General features: G+C 43.6%; 1 protein-coding gene across 1 annotated transcript in view; it reads right to left on the bottom strand.

The window, feature by feature from the left end:
- The window catches only part of LOC139207446 (collagen alpha-1(XXIII) chain), a 113,767-nt gene that overhangs the window by 33,641 nt on the left and 61,545 nt on the right, over window positions 1–18,581 (bottom strand). The gene's annotated exons all lie outside the window — the stretch shown is intronic.

The following is an 18,581-nucleotide window of genomic DNA, read 5'->3' as shown; positions in this document are numbered from 1 at the left end:
TCTGACCCTGCAGTGATGCAGCTGCTACCACCACCTTTCCGGTAAACTGCTTTCTGCTGTTGATGGAGAAGTCCGGTAAAGATGTGAAAAACAGCGGGAGGGCAGTAGAGAAACCAGGAGACGGGATGAGCTCGAGTCTCAGACCTCATGCTGCTACAGGACCATGAATCATTTCTACGCCGCTGCTGATTTGCGTCAGAGCCGGCCTGGTAAATTAACATTACTTTTTTAAGAGATGGCTCAAGTAACTATATAAAAAATATCACAGGTTTGTGCTTGGGCTCAAAAAGATTGTCCACAACTCCTCTTTAGCTTAGCAACTGTAACAAAGCACAACAGGCTGGTGAAGCTTTTGATTTCTCCACATGCTGAACAAGTCTGATCCTTCATTCCCTCATTCTTCACATGGATCTTCAGCTTGTGAGGATGATGAGTTTTTGAGACTTGAAGCTTTAGCTATAGTGTTTTTGCATAGCATAATTCATGTAGCCGCATATCTAAGGATATTTTATAGAGTTCTTATTTTTATAGCCACTAAGCCACAGCTGTCAGACAACTGAGCCAGATTTATCTTGCCTCTGTCCCATGCGCAGCAAGAAAGCTTGACAGCAATAAGAACACTGACTGAACTTTAAGCTTGCTTCTCTGCGGCTTCAAATCCTCCTGTCGCTAACACCTTCTTTCTCTTTCCTTCCATGTGCCCGTCCTCCCACACCCAGTCCTGCTGTTGTGATGAAATGGGAACCATACTGGGTACTTTTCCTGATGTTAAGTGGTTGTGGCTGCAGACATGTTTTCCCTATTGTCATTATTGGGGTTATTGTAGTGGCCTAATCACTTCCTGACTCTGCCAACCTGTTCAAAGAGAGCTCAATCATGCTCCTCCACCTCCTTCTCATGTCTACCTCTCCCACTTTCATCCTTCTTTCCCTCCTTTATCCAACAGCAATACGCTATTAATTACTTTGAAATTGAAGGATTTAAGAAATAACATAAAAAGAGTTAACTGTTGCCTGTGCTCCACTTAAACACTGGTCTACTGTTTCTTGTTCTCAGTTTGCCGTTTGTAGCTGCCGCCAGACTCTGTTGGCAACGAGGAGAAACAATTTAAAATGCAACAATGAAGAATGAGTACACATGTGCACCTACTGACACTCATTTAAAATGTATGTCTGAACAATTTTAATCATTTCACACCTCTACACCTTAAAACTTCTCACACAGATGCCAGCTCTCTCTCTCACACACACACACACACACACACACATGCAAACACACACACACACACACACACACACACACACACACACACACACACACACAGCCAGCCACAGCATCTATACACACACATACACACACACACACACACACACACACACACACACACACACACACACACACACACACACACACACACACACAGCCAGCCACAGCATCTATACACACACACACACACACACACACACACACACACACACACACACACACACACACACACACACACACACACACACACACACACACACACACACACAGCCAGCCGCAGCATCTATATTAATAGTCTCCATATTCCATAGTGGGGGCTCTACTCTCCCTGCTTCAGCCCCTGCAGCCATAAACAGCAGCATGGAGCTCTTTTGCTGGGGGCCGAGGTCGAGATGGGGTGGACAGACTGGAAGTGGGAGAGAGGGGTGTGTAAGGGAGTGTCGGGATGGAAAGCAAATACCGGGGTGGGGAGAAAAGTGATACTGGAGTGACAGAGAAGAATATATATTGCAGTTAAAAATGACAACAAGGTCCAAGAAGAAAGATGGCAGAGACACCAAAAAAGATGAAGGGAGTTGATAGAGATGGATGGATGGATGGATGGATGGCTTCACAATCCTGTAAAAATCCTTGTACAACATGGTCACTGGCCATGTAAAGTACCTCCTCTAGCGGGGATATGCATTACAAGATATGGGTCACCAGGGGCCATGCCTGCTCTACCTTTATTTGAGACATGAAAGGCAGCAGTTGGCATGTTGACAGGCCAGTCGCCAAACACTGGAGGAGCGGGCGTCAGACTGACTGAAAAGTGGGAGTGTGATTGGTCCGGAGTGGCAGAGTTGAGGGGGAGTGGAGGGCGGCGATGACAAGCTGATGTAGGACTGCATTGACTGGAGGAATTAATGGGAAAAACAGCAGCACCAGACAGCAGTGTGTGTGTGTGTGTGTGTGTGTGTGTGTGTGTGTGTGTGTGTGTGTGTGTGTGTCTGTACATGCAGGTGTGCAAGTAATTCAGATTCCTATTTCATGAGAGAGCAGTGAACACATCCACACTGACATAGAGGTAAACAAACACGTAAATATACAGACACATGACGTGACTTAGGTGTCAGTCCTGACTTCCTCTGTCACTGTGGCATTCCAGGGTCAGAAAATGTCACACAAGTGCACCAAAATAGAAATAGTCTTCATCAGAGAGAGAGAAAGAGAAAGTGTGGAGGTTTTACTTGATTAGTATACCAACACAGTATTGGTATATATCATAATTTGACTTGTCTTTCCTTTCCCTTCTCTCAGAGGTCAGAGGTTATCAACATCTAAAGATGGTTACACAACTCAAAGTCCAAACAAAGTTAATTTTCTCTGAGTGATCGGTTGCTTTCTACAATGCAGAGCAGGTGGGGTGATGTCAAAGGAGCAGACAGAAAAGACAGAGGAAGAAAAAAATGCAGCATGGCGCAGATATGGGAAGACAAGTGCTGAGCAAGGAGGTCGTCCTTCACTGTTACAAGCGTTGAAAACCCCCAAAGAGAGAAAGACGGACCTCTGCAAATGTAGGGCAGGCGGAAAAAAGAGAGCTACATCCTGTGTGTAAATCACACAAACAGCGCTGGACACATGCAGGCTCAGTCAGCATCAGCTGTCATGAATATGGATATGAGCATGTAAATAGTTCCCAGCATGAACAGCATGATGATGCACACATGCACTGCACACGTACAGACGAGGAACTGCTTCTGAACTTCTTGCATCTCAAGCTAACCCTAAACTTCATCTTTATGCGGGACTGTAAGTGTGTTTATGTGTGTGTGACAATGTGTAAAACGTAAGACTGATAGAAACAAATACAAGGAACTCTGCCAAGAGTCTGCATCCTTCATCTGCCTTTACATGGGGTGCTGTAGGCAACGACTGGAGAAGGACTCATACAACATCACAGTCCTGGCTATGAGCTCGCTCACACACACACACACACACACACACACACACACACACACACACACACTAAGGCACAATCAAGCTGCTGACAAGCACAATTGACCTGAGAGGGGTAAGAAGCAACTTCTCCATCAACACTGGTTATAAGCACTATAAGTACATACTGGTTGTAAGTATGTCTGTGTGTGTGAGAGAGAGACCACAGATACACAGCCTCCCTCTCTCTCTTTCTTCTTCTCTCAGAACAAATGCATCTCTTGGTGCTCCCTGCATCTCCACCACCTTTGGTTTCTACTCAATAAGACACACACACACACACACACACACACACACACACACACACACACACACACACACACACACACACACACACACACACACACACACACACACACACACACACACACACACACACACACACACACACACACACACACACACACCTCTCCATCCTCCATCTGCTCTGTCTGTTTCTCATAGCCGTGGCTCGCCTTGATTTAGCTACTGTGACATTTCTCGCAAACAAAGTGCTTCCAGGGAACAAAGCGCAGGATTGGTGGAGCGACCCCCTCCTCACTTCTTTTAGGCCCCATTTTGTTTAACCCAACAACTGGGAGCAATAAAGAGACAAATGAAAATAGCAGAATGTGATACTCCGTATGCACAACCACAGGAGTTACTTCATCCATCTATCCATCCACCCTCCCCCCCATCCCACTCCTCCTCCGCTGCATGGCCCCCAATACTCCTCCTGCAACAGGGGAAAATTTGATTTAACTGAAAAGGAAGAGAAAGGTGGGGCGGTGATGCGGAGGGAAGAGTGTAAGTAGCGAAGGTCAACTTTTTGCTCCCACGTTAGCTGGAGGCAATGTGTTTCTACAGCATCTTTTCTCTCACCTCTTTCTCCTATGTAAGAATGGTGTTTCTCCTTAAACCCAGTAGCAGATTTCCCTCTAATCTCCTTAAATTATGATCACAAAAACGTGGAAGAGGTGTCTGTATGGAGGGATCCACACATAAAGACTAGACATTTGTGCTTAATCACTGTTTCATACAGCAAATTTATGCTCAACTTAGGTCAATCTTTGACTAAAAACTGCATTTTTAGACAGAAAGCATTTGTTTAAAATTGCAAAGTGAGTTGTTGCACCATTTGTTTCATAATGTCTAAGTGATTTGCTATCATTGAAAATGTTTACTGCTCTGGGATGTGCTTGTGAGGATTCCCTTCTTTCGGTTCAAAAACGGGCACAGCTGTTGAGCCTACTTGTCTGAAACAAAAGGATTTCTCCTTAACCGTCTCCTCATCTGTCAGCATCTCCCTGTGTTTGTCCTACTTTCGTTCCAATAAGATGGGGGACACATGCTGTGGATGTAAACAGTAACAGACAGAGAAAAAGACAACAGATGTGATTCATGTGGTGGTGAATCATTCTCCAGCAGCCCTGCGTCTCTCCTGCCCAGGGTGAGCCTGGGTTCAGTGGCTCAGACAGGGTTCACACCCTCGCAGCCTCACAGTGGGTACAATCACATAACCAAATCAAACAGGAAGGAACAGTTACCTGCAATCCAACTTCCTCCCATCTAATGTTGTGTTAGCAATGTAGATTTCATAAAGATCTGCACCGCATGTTTGCAAAGTATCCCATAATATCCAGCATCAGTGTTTATGTGACTTTTTTTTATTTATTTTTTTTTTTTTTACCATTTGCACCAGACTGAACCATTAAATGTACAACATGTTATGGATGTTTCTGATTTTAGAAATACTTTTAAAACAATCTGCATGTCACCTTTGTGATTGGTGCAGCTTTATTTATGTAATTTGGTTTAGGAGTAAGACATTTATCTGTATAGGAATAAAAAAAATTTAAAAAATCACAAGGGATATCAAAAATATGCCCATGTTGATTGAAACAACAGGCATCAATGGAAGGAACTGCTGTACTGCAGCAAAAAAAAAAAAGTCTGTAGTTTTTCCCTTAAATACTAGTTGCCTTCTGTTCTGACCTTATTAAAACCCAATATGTAGGAAAATAATGACGTGATAACCCTCCTATTTGCCACAAATTGAACTTGAATATTGTATAAATACAGAAACTGGCCATTTGCAATGACTGTTAAGCTTCAGTCACGCAAGACGGGTGCAAGTTCAGCAAATGATTTAATATGTCAAAGTTAATAAATCACCTGAGGAGCCGTCATTCAGAGCACCAGTGAAAAACTGCAGTTATAACAGTTCTTAGATAGATTAGATAGTCTCTGCCTGTGTGTGGACTATACCTCACCTCCCTCACTGCTGAAATGTGGTTAGTGAGAGAGATGCTATACAGTAAAAATGACTGGTGTTCATACAAAGGTCAGGATGTGATCGGGAAATGAGAAGCCGAGGACGCAGTGGTACCAAGTCGACCTTCCTGTTTTACTTTCAGTGTCAAGTGTTGCGTGACTGCAGAGTGGATTTCTTGGAGCTGAGTGAGAGGGCGTCTGTGTGAGAGGCTACCCGAGAGCGTGTTTGGGTGAGGGTACGGATGCCTGTTTCATGCCCATGTGTGAGTGTGATCAACGTACAGTTTTCTTGACACGCTCCGTCAGGGCCGAGTGATGCTGCTGTAAACCTGTATGTGTGTGTGTGTTTAAGTATGTGTGCATGCTCTTACAGCTGGAGGGGTGTTTAGGTGTTGATTTCTACTGCATTCCTCATTTGCTGCTAATATGCACCGTTTATGAAAAGCATCATTACACCTGCATTTATTTGCTTTCTATAATCTGTAACAGTTCACTTGTGTGTTTGGTACGACAGAGCTTACACTCTAATGATGCGTTTGTATTTGCTTGTAAGTATGCACAGGTTTTGAAGAAGGAGACCCCGGTATTCTGCATCAAGGCTGCTGTTGTGATGTCTGGCAGGTGGTTTGCGTTGAGTGGCAGGCTGGTGCTGAAAGGCTGCCTGGGTAGTCAAAGTGTGTCACGGTTAATGAGAGGCGAAGGCAGAGATGGGCCTGCCCCACACAGAGAGACACACGCAGTCAAAACAATGAGAGTGCCCTGGCAAAACACAGGCAGCACCAGCTGAGCACAGCAAATAAGAGCAGATCACAACAAAGTGGACCAGAGTACCCAAAGTTCAGCAGCCAGCCGGAAGACGCAAGCTTTGTCTTTAGGTGCTACGAGCTGTGGCTCCGAGTGTGGTAGAAAAGGCAGTGCGAGGACTGAAAACAGGATTTCCTCCTGCAAATTGTTTAACTGTGGTGGTGGGTCACCCAGTTCAGGACACATCTCGGCTTGTGATTCATTCCTTTAGTAGATGACAACACTCATTACTGTTGCTTTTGCTGACTGACAGCCACATTTATGAATAATCATAATAATCATAATAAGCTACTGGTCATAGCAGATCAAGTAAGACTGTAGCAGAAAAATCCCCGTTTGTACTGAAATGAGCAACAGCGTGATTTATGTTTTTCACTGGTAAGAAAGAGAAGGTGTTTTTTTTCTTCTGTCATGAGTTACACACTTTAAACAGCTCTCGCAGTATGAAAAAGAGACGCTGCTCTTTTTACTGTTGTTGTATTCCATTATGCTGTGTTAATCTTTAGAGCAGAGCAGAAGCCGTCTTTGTTTTGGGAAACCCTGAAAAATGTCTGTGGGTGTTTGGAGGTTGTTAAGAGTGCATGGTAACACAAGTGTGTCTGTGCTCTTTCTTTTTTTGGAAAGGCGGCCCTTGCGTGACGATGCCTTAAATGAGCTGCCCCCAGATAAACAAACCCTCCTCAACTGCAAGCGAATCACATGCATACACACCCTCAAACACAGATATGTGTTTGTTGACGCTGGGCATGTTGGCGTGTATGGGAGAGAGTTGGTTTTCGGCACCGTTCATGCAGCCTCCTGGGTGGTACTTCTATTAGTAGGGCCTGCAACCACAGACGCTGGAATTTGGGTACTCAAGAGGATTTTAAGTGAAGAAACACACTTGCACGCAAATGAGCAATCCTAACACCTCTACACACACACACACACACACACACACACACACACACACCTATCCTCCATAGCTTCAGCTTAGAAACAGAAATACCTGCACATTTTACCATCTTAGAAACAGCTCAGCCATGTGCGATCTGAGTTCCACTGGTTACTGACAAACCTCCTGTGACCAATCGTCACCTTCAGATGTGGGAACCGGTGAGTCCCATAACGAATTTCTGACGCAGGGGACAGCAGCACATTGGTGCGATGTCGAGGTGAAAATGAGGGTTATGTTTGTAGATCAGATCAGATTGGGGCCACCGGTGGTGCAAGAGCTTCCAAGAAGTCTGGAGGTGTAAAATCCCGTCCTCGGGGAGAATAAACACTGGGGTTAACACATACTGGCACACAGGTAGAGCAGGGATTAAGGACACATGGGTCACTTGAGGGAGCAATGGCGAGATTGTGTCTTGAACATCCGAAGTGCCAGAATTACTTTAAATGCACTTTGTTAAAATTGACACAAGATGAAAGCATCAGGCTCTTTAATGTGATGAACATCTGTGGCATCAGTGTGCTCAGTGGTAATTTGACAAGGATATTTTGAAGTGTCGGTTTCGTCCAGTGCCAGTCTATGTCGAATGGTGGTCTGTAACAGGATAAAATGCTCTTTTATCTTTGTATCCCTTATTCATTCATAAAATGTGGTTCTAGTTTGACGTTCTGGAACATGTTAGAGCAAAACCAGAGAGCCGGGCATGGAGGGGAGCGGGGGTGGGTCTCCAAGTGTAAAGGAATAAAGAGAAAAATGCACTAATCACCATGACTTTAAACGAAAACTGCAGTATTTGTGTGTGTGTGTGTGTGTGTGTGTGTGGCTGTAACAGAAGACAATGTGTGGGGCAATGTGTGGGCCATGGTTGAGGAAACGTGGTGTGAATGTTCAAAAGGAAGCTTTATTCCAGCTAGACTCTGTCTTTAACCCTGACAGATTTTCTGAAAAGAATTCCACCCTCCGCCTTTCCCTCTGCTTTCTTCAATCCAAATTCCAGCCGTGCTTCTCTCCGCAATTTCTGCCAATTGAAATCTAATTCAAATCTTCGCCACATTATTTGTAGTTCTCTCGTTTTCCACAGGTGAGACGCCCCTGGTGCCCTGAGCCCCAACCCTAAGCTGGCTCCTTGTTCTGGTTTCTTTCTCCTCTTCTCTCACACCTGAAACAGACAAAATAATTACAGCCTCTGGAAAAGCCAAGGTAAGAGCATGCGATCTCCCAGCTGCCAGCCACGAACCCAGTGGTGTATGAGTAATGGGCAACACGGTGCTGGTGGTCAAGCTGCTGATTACACAGTCGTGACTTGGCGTGGCATGATGCAGGAGAGTAGCCGCCATAAAACACTGAACTGACATGCCAAATGCTGTAGCTTGCTACATGAGGAGACGAAGAGGGCCTGTTGAGTGAGTTATTATAATCTGAGTGAGTGAGTTATTATAATCTGCAGACGTGTACACTTTTCAAAATGGCATTACATGTATTATCTTCTCAGCAAGTAAGTAGATATCTGTGGTCAAATGCGTTTCTCCTACTTCCTGCTCACGTATACAGCCCCTTACATCATTCACAGCTTTCCTATTTCCAACTTTGCACCTCTAGACTTGAAATGTAAGGATTGTCTAAAGGTAAGATCTGGGTAAATGTACTGATTGAGTATCTCACACTAATCCAACATACTCTTGGATTAACTGCAATTCCACCATTTCTCACTCACTTTTCTGCCATATAATCTCCAGTCTATTCCCCCTCCTCACTCCATCACACTGCTGCTTTACTTTTTCTTCTCTTCTGTCATTATCACCATCATTCCACCATTCCTTGCATACCTGGCCTGATCCATCCAATATGCGCCAATGCTCTCTTGTATCTGTAGTATTAGTACCCCAGTGCATAGCCAATCCATCTATCCACTGCCAATCCGATTCTGAATTCTGTAAGGATGTGATTGATTGTGTGGAGCAGCACCAAATGAACAAGCTCAGCAACATTCGTGCTGTGGGCAAAGGTTTAACAGATGTTATTTTCTAAAACAAATGGTATGTTAAATTTCTTTTGGATTGCTCAAATAGAGGATTTGGAATTAAGCGCTTTAGAATTACAGGCTGACAGGCAAGAAAATATCCATGTTGGAAAACATTCACATGGCCACCAAAAGGAAGAGTGAATACATCTGCACATCAGCTATTTGTACACACACGTAGGATAAACTGTTGCACAATGGATATTTGAGAAGTCAGATCAAACACCAGCGCCTCAGTACTGTTGCGATATGTGAGCTCAATACTGACCTACTTTAGAGGCCTGATATGTTTAACAATATATTCTAGCTTTTAAATTGAAATTACTTAGCTTTATTTATTTTCAATAGTGATTATGTCTATTTAATTAGGGACTGATAGAAAACCTACAAACACTTTTTTTCAGTAACTAAATGTGGGGAAAATTCTTCTTAACTTTTAAAAACTCTAACAAAATAGACGAAACGTCTCTGCAGCTTCAACATCTAACCCTAATAAACAGGTGAAAATCTGTAAGTAAGTCGACCAACTAAAGCATCATGTCATCTGAGCGGCTGCTGCGGCTTGCTGGGACATGAACTCGGTGTGTCGCTTACGTCAGTGCTGCTGCCTCTGTAATCACTCATAAACTCTTTGGGATTTCAAAACGAGGGTTATCGACTGCTTCTTTTAAAGATGATCATCTGTTTATTTCAAAGACTTACACATGCAGCTGTGTGAAAGGAGGATATGATTTCACAGTGCCTGGAGACACGATGCCATCACTGCAGGGTTTCTGCGCTGTGATGTTACTGGTGTAAGACGACCCCTGTCCCCTTTCAATCCTGCATGGTTCGAGGGACAGTGTAACGTGTCTGTGTGTGTTGTGTTGTGTTGTGTTGTGAAACTGCTTCTGTGGCAGGTGCAGACTTGCCCCAGTGTGAACTTTATGGGAGGGGGTCATGCGTCACTTTAGCCGATTGGTGGCGTCCATATTTGGTCCAATCAGGTGCTCAGGTTCCTGGGGTCAGAACATGGCTGGGATGGCTGTCGAGCCTTTAACACAGTTGGTGATAGACTGGGATCAGTCTGATGTTGCAGCCTGTTGTGAGTTTACATTCAACCATTCATGTACCTGCGATATATAACATCAACTTCAGTAAATATCCGTCAAGGTATCTGGAGTTTTGCATTTCTGGCAGACGGGCAGATGGGCCTCTCAGAGCGAACTCTGCTGTGTGCATTTGTGTCTGAGGGTATTTACAGCTGAGGGTGTGTGTGTGTGTGTGTGTCTCAAACTATGTTAGTTTGTGTGCCTGACAGCTGCAACTATGATAGATGACTGACACAGCTGATATGCCCGATAGGCTTCATGTGCAGTAATGAAAGTTAAACACAGCTGGGAACGCATGACAGAGGTATGTACCATTCATTACTGTTGACCAATCACATCTCTATTACAGCATTCATAATGTAGTGACCTTGCATAAGGGTTGAGGTGGAGCACTTAGAGGTAAAAAAAAAAAACAGGGGGCCACAGCTGCAGAAGGAGAGCGATGCATGAGCCATCATTTAGCTCATTTCACTCAACACGCGCTCATCTAACGCCTCATGCAAAGTCAGTCACCTTCATTTGCTCCATACACATGTTTGATGTAATGGGATTTATTCTTCACACCTAGTATGAGCACTGCACAGCCTCCAGCTCTCCTGCTGTACCTGGTGACTGCCAAGCTACCTCAGCTGCTGCTGGCCTAACATTCAAACTCCCTCATTCTTCAGCTCTCCCACAAATGAGCTGACAACAGTGGAAAAAGGAGTGACAGAAGGTTCTGGATGTCTGAAATTGTCTGCACGGTGATAAAAGCATTCAATCGAATAAGACCTCAGAAACAGAAGGAGCATCATTTAACAACCCTTCTCACTGAACCAAAACCAAGTAATGAGGAGCTGACCCAGCTCCAACCCAACCCAAACACTCATCAAGGTTTGACGTGCTGTACTAGAACATCTTCAGAAGGGCTTCAGGTTTCAGCGTTTGTCTGCCAGGCCAAGAGGAAGAAAAACCGCTTGTAGTTGTAACGCCCTCTGTCCAGAAGACAGGTTCTTGGACTGAGCCAGAGCGCCAGATCAACGGGTGTTGTGGGTAAAACGATACACCAGTACAAGAAATAAATTTTGTAGTTACTTCGAAAGTGATTTAGGGACCTTGCCATCTGCTCCAAGTGGTAGCCATTTCAAAATGTTTCATATTTTTATTCACGGGTGGGGACAGAGGAGATTTATAGTTAAATGAACTATCTGGGATTTTCCAACAATGGAGGCTTTGTCAACATGCACCTGACCATAGCTAAGCCAATATGGCCTAAACTAAGCCAAATACAGTCAAATGGCTCTTACAGCACACTTCTCTCCTCTCAATCATCCATCTGTTAAGGCCATTTCTAAAAGCTCATTTTTAACAGATTCATTGTTGTAGAAAATAAAAGTGCAACATGGGACCAAATGTGTCAGATAATGACAAATACAAATTCTCTATATTTTATATCTTGTTTTAATAAATGCAAAGGCTACGACTTTGGCAGGAAGCGTTAACAGCACATAATTATCTGTTCTGGACGTCTTGGATTACAGTGGACGGGGAGCAGGTCAAACCTAAGGAACCTGTTTATGACAGAGGAGTGCAGATAAATACCAGACATTTAAGCTCATACACACGGCTGGTTAAAGTGACTGGCACTCATTTCTAGACATACAGTTTATAAACCTTAAAATATATCCCCTGTACTATAAGAATGCAGTAATTCTATATCACTGTCGCGAAAATAAATCCTGAGTTTGAATTAAGCGATTAATCTGATTAAATATGAGGTAGTCTTTTTCTATTGAATAAACTCAGTTTCATCAAAACAAATGCATGTAGGCTAATCCAATAAGGGAATAAAATAATGATGCAATAATAATAATTGTAGATACAATTAAGACACATTAACAATTTTTCAAGTCTTAAAACAGTCCCATATGTTGATTTATTGCATGTACGTCCAACAAAACAAAAAGACGATGTGGAAATGTCAGGAAAAGCAGAATTTCAACCAGAAGATATGAATATGTGGGAACAGCCAAATATCAGTGAGCTTGAAACAAAGTTAGAACCTAATTTTGTCGGTCGCACTGAACTCAAAACATGAACAGAACAGAAGCTTCAAACTATTCGGTACAGCACTAATATTCAGAGGCATTCAGGTGAGATAAAAACACATCACACAGCAGAGAGGAGGATAAAGTAGCAGAAACACACACGGCAGGTTTACATCAGAATAAATAGTTAAACACTGAACTGATGTAAACAAACTTCCTGCAGCTTTGAATTTCACAACCAAACCGCCCCACGGAGGATAAAAGCACAGAGTGACAGCAGAAGGGAGGGAGATAATGAATGAATAAAGTAAGGAAGAGAGGGGCAACATTATGACCCTGAGAAACTTCTCCCTCTTTTTTTCTTTCTTGGCTGCTTCTCCTCTCATCCATCCATGTCTGGCTGTTTTAAACTTCGTATAGCCCCTGATAGATATTAATGATACAGAGCAACACAATCCGACTTTGTTCTTTCATCCTCCGTCCAGAGCTTGTTTCTTTACTGATCAATGTCCTGTGTCCTCCATCTTAATCAGACTTTATATGGTTTACCCCTGAGGCCAGATGGGAAACACACACACACACACACACTCACTCACAGTCAGTCAAGCCTCATTCACTGCTTTATCTATTATTTGGATCTTAACACACATGACCTGGCATCAGGAGGCTGGTATTCAGTGTGTGTGCGCGCCACTACTTTCCATGTGAGTGTATGTGTGTGTCTGTTGGCTGAGGCGTGTAACAAAGTCAGCATGTGACCTCCTGCCTTCAGGTTGGTAGAGCCCATAAATCTGCCTCTGTACTCCAACACAGGTCACCTCTGACCCTCACACATACCCATTCACATTTTCTGTGCAGGCACACCGGCTCAGCACACATTCTACAGCCAATAAAAGATAGACAAGAGACTTTGACAGTGAAATTAGTATGCAAACGTATAGACAGATGACTTCCATGTTTCTCCCAGGTGGTTGTGTCATACTATACTCTACCTCTGTGTCTCCACACCTCTTTCTTTCTGAGCTCCGGGTTAAGAGCTGCTATTAGACTGAGAGGGATCTTCATGTCGCTGTCACGTCTTCCCGTCTGGATCTCAACTTCCGTCTTTCTCTCACTTTCACCCGTATGCATCTCTGTCTCGGTCGCCCTCCTACTCTTATTTCTCCTTCTATCTCATATTCAACACGGACCACAGTTGTCCTTTAGTATTCTCTCGTCTCATAAACACCACTTGTCAGGGTGTCACCTTTCAGCCACCCCCCAGCACTGTCCTCACCCCTCAACATATGGTACATACCCACCTCACCCTGACACATACACTGGATATAGATTTAAATATATAAACACACACACACACACACACACACACACACATATATATATGTATATATATATATATTAAATAACAAATTAGATTTCAAATAAATTGATAAATTGCACTGAATAGCAGAGGAAATACAAGAAATAACTAAAGCCAAAAATGTATCCTTACTCCTTTTCCTGAACTTTCTCTAAGTAGCTGGTTTACTTGAATGGTTTGTACGTGAATAGCCAACTCAGTCGTTGCGCATCATCCATGTAGCACCTCTGTGAGGCTGTACTTGGCCCCAGTGGTGCTTGGAGCTGATCAGCATACCAACACGGTACAAATGTATTTGACACATTGAAATTTGACCCGTTGATGTTCAGAGATCAGGGAACAGCAAAATGATGATTGCGCTTCATCCTCAGATGGACACAGATGTGTTCCAAACGTATCGACAATTCATCCAACAGTTGTTGATACATTTATATTTAGTCTGCACTAAAGCGGTGCACCGCTGACGCTGCCATTCACAGAGCCGCGCCTCTAGCTTGGTCAACAGTGAATAGTCACACAGCAGCATCGTTACAACAAAGTCTGATTGGGCAGGAAACTTGAACAGTCAGAGATAAACCTCTACAAAAATGAAATCAAGTTGTAATAAACTGGAAATCAAAAATCACAAAGACAAATAAGATCACAGGCGTCAAAACATTATGCCGATCTTTTCTGAGTCTGTGACAGTGTTTGTATGTTGGGTGGTGAAAGGGCAGCCTGAGGGGACGTGGGCTGACTTCACCTTAATGAGATGCCAATAGATGCACATTTCACACACACACACACACACACACACACACAGCAGTTGTTTTTCTAATTTCTCCCCTTTCAGAGTGGACAGATTGTCTACATGGTTGTTTTGCCATGCAGCCAGACACCATTGTAGAAACAAACACAGGGAACATGCTTAGAATAATTCACCAGTACATAAATATTTCAGAGGGGGAAAACACAATTGCTTCCAGGTGTCATTACAGATTCCACTGCTGTTCAACCATAATGAAGACTTTCTGTCAGTTTCTCCAACTGGAGTTGAAAGTGACATGAAGACTGCGGGTTTCACATTCAAACAGTTGGCTTCCTCTGAAGACCGTGACTGTGTACTCTCCTCACTCTGCAGCTACAACGTGCCCCCCTGCGGACAGAAAACACTGAGCTTTTGAAGACTGAAGGCCGCACAGCCACAGGGGGCAAACAGGCTGAAGCCCAAAACTGAAACCTGATGACAATAAATGATTGATTGATGACAATACGGATAAGAGACCTGAGTGGACAGAGGTGATTACCTAACAGCATGATGTTACTGTGTTGTAGCAAGGAGAAAAGCAGGCCATCGCCATGCTGTTAGCAAGCCAACTTGTAATTTGGCACGCGACCTGGACATAGAGGACTCACACATGCACAAACATCTCCACCCCCTCCACACACACAAACACACACCATAATCATGTTCTTAACAACTCAGCCCTGAAGCATCTCGTTTTTTCTTAATTTCTCGTCATTTTTCAGTCGTTTTTCTTGTTCCCTGCGGTCGGAAATGTCTTGTTTCCTTAATGGCTTCCAGTTAAGTTCCCAGAGTCCCCAGTGTATATCCAGCCATTCTCCAGGAGAGGCTCCTTCGTGCGTCCAATTAGACCCTCCATTCAGTGTGGTGTAATCAAGACGTGCACTGCGAAGCCTCATGCTTTCTTAAAACTCAGACTTAATCTGGGATAAAACACTTGTGGAATGACAGTCTCAGCAGGTTTGCTGCAGCAGAGCAGAACACTCTCCATTGCTCCATTACATTACTGCATCTACACGTGAATGCTGTTACAGACAAATTTGCCGGTTTCAGAAAATATGATGGCTTTAATGTAAGCCATTAAATGTGTGTTTAAGGTTAATGCTGCTACTTGTCGTGTGTGTTCCTCTCAGCAGGCTCTCCCTGAGCTCCACTGTGACGAGGAAATGGACCACAGATCAGATGAACATTGAGACTCTCACATTGAGACTCTCTCACACACACACAGTGTGTGTGAGAGAGTCTCAATGTGAGAGTCTCAATGTTCCTGGTTGCCTTCCAGTACAGTATTCAGCTTGTGTGTATATTTCCAGTTCCAGTCTAAGGCTCTAGCAACATACCCAGTTCTCATTAACCAGATGCCCTGCTGAGGGAGCTCCGTCCTGGGCTTCACCTCTGTGGAACCCTGGCTAATCACCAAACATCACCACCCAAGGGCATCAGCCAGCCAGTCAACCACCCATCATCTACTGTTAGGTCCCACCTATGGGACCTTGGTCACAATAGCACTAACTGTTGGCATTATAATGAATGGGTATTTAATGGCACTGAACGCAGAAAGACATTAGGTAATGTAGGGATTATTAGGGTGGGTTATTAGCAGCCATCCATGGTGCTTTGGTTCAGTGGGACCAGCCCAGCTGTTAGGAAACACACACACAGTGTGTTTAGGACATATTATATGAGGCTAGACTGACTATAGAGGGAATCCATGTCAGGAGGAGAAAGGGGGTCCCCATAATTTTCCACATTTGTTTCTGCCAAACTTTTAAAAAGGGAGAAAAAATGTTTCTGGAAATTTGGAGTGCAATAGTAAGGAAATGATTTAGTTTTTGAGCCGGAGGACTTTCTATTCATCATCTAGGTTGTTAATTTGTCAACAAGTCATTTACTTTATGCTTCAAGGATTTCCACCAAAAATGTTTGCCCTGAGGAATCATTTTAAGTTACTATAATTGCCCCCTTTCCAATTTTTTTTTGTTAATAAAAAGTTTCCACATTTTCCAGAACTATCTTTCTTTTCTTTTTTCTTTTTTAAATGCTGAAGTATACAGTCGCACCTGCTTCTTCCTGTGCTGACTATTTTCCCCTATGTTGATGGATTCCCTCATTACAGCTCCGCAGGCTTCGCAGTCACGCAGTTGCAGTCAAGGCCAATGTCACCCAGTGCAGCTGCATGGTCGGCCAGGTGGTCGCTATAGCGTTCAGGATGTCTGTATCCTATACTTGATGCACTGTAAACACTTGATCAAGCTAGAGCAAGTATGTACGCTGTATACGTTCTATATACTGCACATGTATATGCCTTTAATGTGCCTGTTAATGTGAAACACTGTTTAAACTGTTGGTGTTTTCCTGTTGCTATGCCAACATGTTTCTTCTTGCAAAAGAAATTTCCTGATGTTGTCAATGAAATAAGAATAAATATACAAGTCTGTCTTCAATTTTGCTAGTTGCATGTTAACATAACGTGTCATGTTTCCTGATGTTGGAATCAAATCAAATTACAAAGACGTAATGAATCCTTGGTCTTTTATTCAGTGCAGCAGGTTTGTGGGAACTGACATCAAAGGCAGACAACCAAGTGTTTCACACTTGGTGTATTTCTCAACATGATTTTCTGGATAATTTATTCCTGTTTTTGTCTCAGTTTTTCTTTTCTGCATGCAGGCATCCCACAAACAGGGGGCCCAGTCAGCAACAGGCCCTGGAACTGGCCGTTTACCCTCAATTCATGATCGTGACCTGCCCCACACAACACAACACAACACACACACTCACTTGATCACATAGGTGGGTGCTACCTCTTGTGCCCAGATCAGCTCCACCCACATCCATGCTGTGTACCAGTCCCACCAGTCTCTGCTTCTTTCATCTGCTAAGTCCAGATCCTCTCAGCTCATTTCACCCTAACAGCAACAAACTCACTTTGAAGAGTTTCCAGCACCCCACCCAGGTCCTTAAAGTATGACTCACTACAATGACACGATTACCTGCTACGAGTCTGGGAGCTGTGCTGCTTTTTATGCACACAAACTTTCACATGGGATAAACGGAGACACGCACACATACATGCTGCGTATCGCACAGGCCCATATCACACACACCACATGCGTGTACCCTGAACTTCCAGTTGTGCACAGGCTCACGCCACACTAACATGTACGCTGATCCCACGGATGTGCGTCAGTCCTGCGGTGTATCAGTGGGAGCAGGAACAAGGAAGGTGTGCGTGTAAAAGCAAATAAGAGAAGCTCAGGAGTGCACATCTCAGGTTAACAGACTATGAGGTTCCCTCTGCTGCGGTACACAAACTATCAAGTTGTCCAAACTTCCAAATTCTTTGATGTTTGTTTGACCGAAGCAGCAGATTGGGCCACTGTGCACCAGTCCTTGAAGCGAGTTCAGAGACCATGTGTGTGTTGTGATGTGTTTTATTCATGCTTCAATAATCCATCTGACACCGACACACTGCGCGGCCACGAGGAAGGCTTATTTCCTTTATTCAATAGTGTTCTGAAGTTACTGATGCCATAAACACCGAACAGAACAGAGGCAGCCGTTGATTCGATAACGAGCGTGTTTGCCATATGTAGACATCTGTGAGGACTTTCATTTTCACGGTAGTGAAAAACAGCATTTATGTCACAGGAAACGTCACCTTTTTCCACTTAGAACTGTGTTCGATAGGCATCTCTATTACAGAACTGTGTGGATGTGTGTATAAATACTGTATGTGTGTTTCTTCCTGACTTCCTCTCCTCTCATTTTTTCCCCTCTCTCTTGGCACGAGATACACATGACTGTAATTCTGATTGGACACACACAGAAAAAAAATAAAGAAACTGCGCTCATATTGAGGTTCTCCAACTACTCCAAGTCTAAACAAATCCAATTGTGCAAAACAGAGACTGTTATCAGGGAGTATGTGACTTCACATGAAAAATGATAAGATAAGGTAGCGAAGGCAACCGCAGTACATTAAGTGTACTATTAAGAAACAGGCATCACTTTTAAAAGCCATTTCTCTCTGCTCCTGTCTGAGATGATGTATCAGTCACACAT

The sequence above is a fragment of the Pempheris klunzingeri genome, chromosome 9 (assembly GCF_042242105.1).
Source record: "Pempheris klunzingeri isolate RE-2024b chromosome 9, fPemKlu1.hap1, whole genome shotgun sequence".
In the NCBI taxonomy this organism is placed as follows: Eukaryota; Metazoa; Chordata; class Actinopteri; order Acropomatiformes; family Pempheridae; genus Pempheris; species Pempheris klunzingeri.
This window is presented reverse-complemented; position numbering and strand designations above follow the sequence as displayed.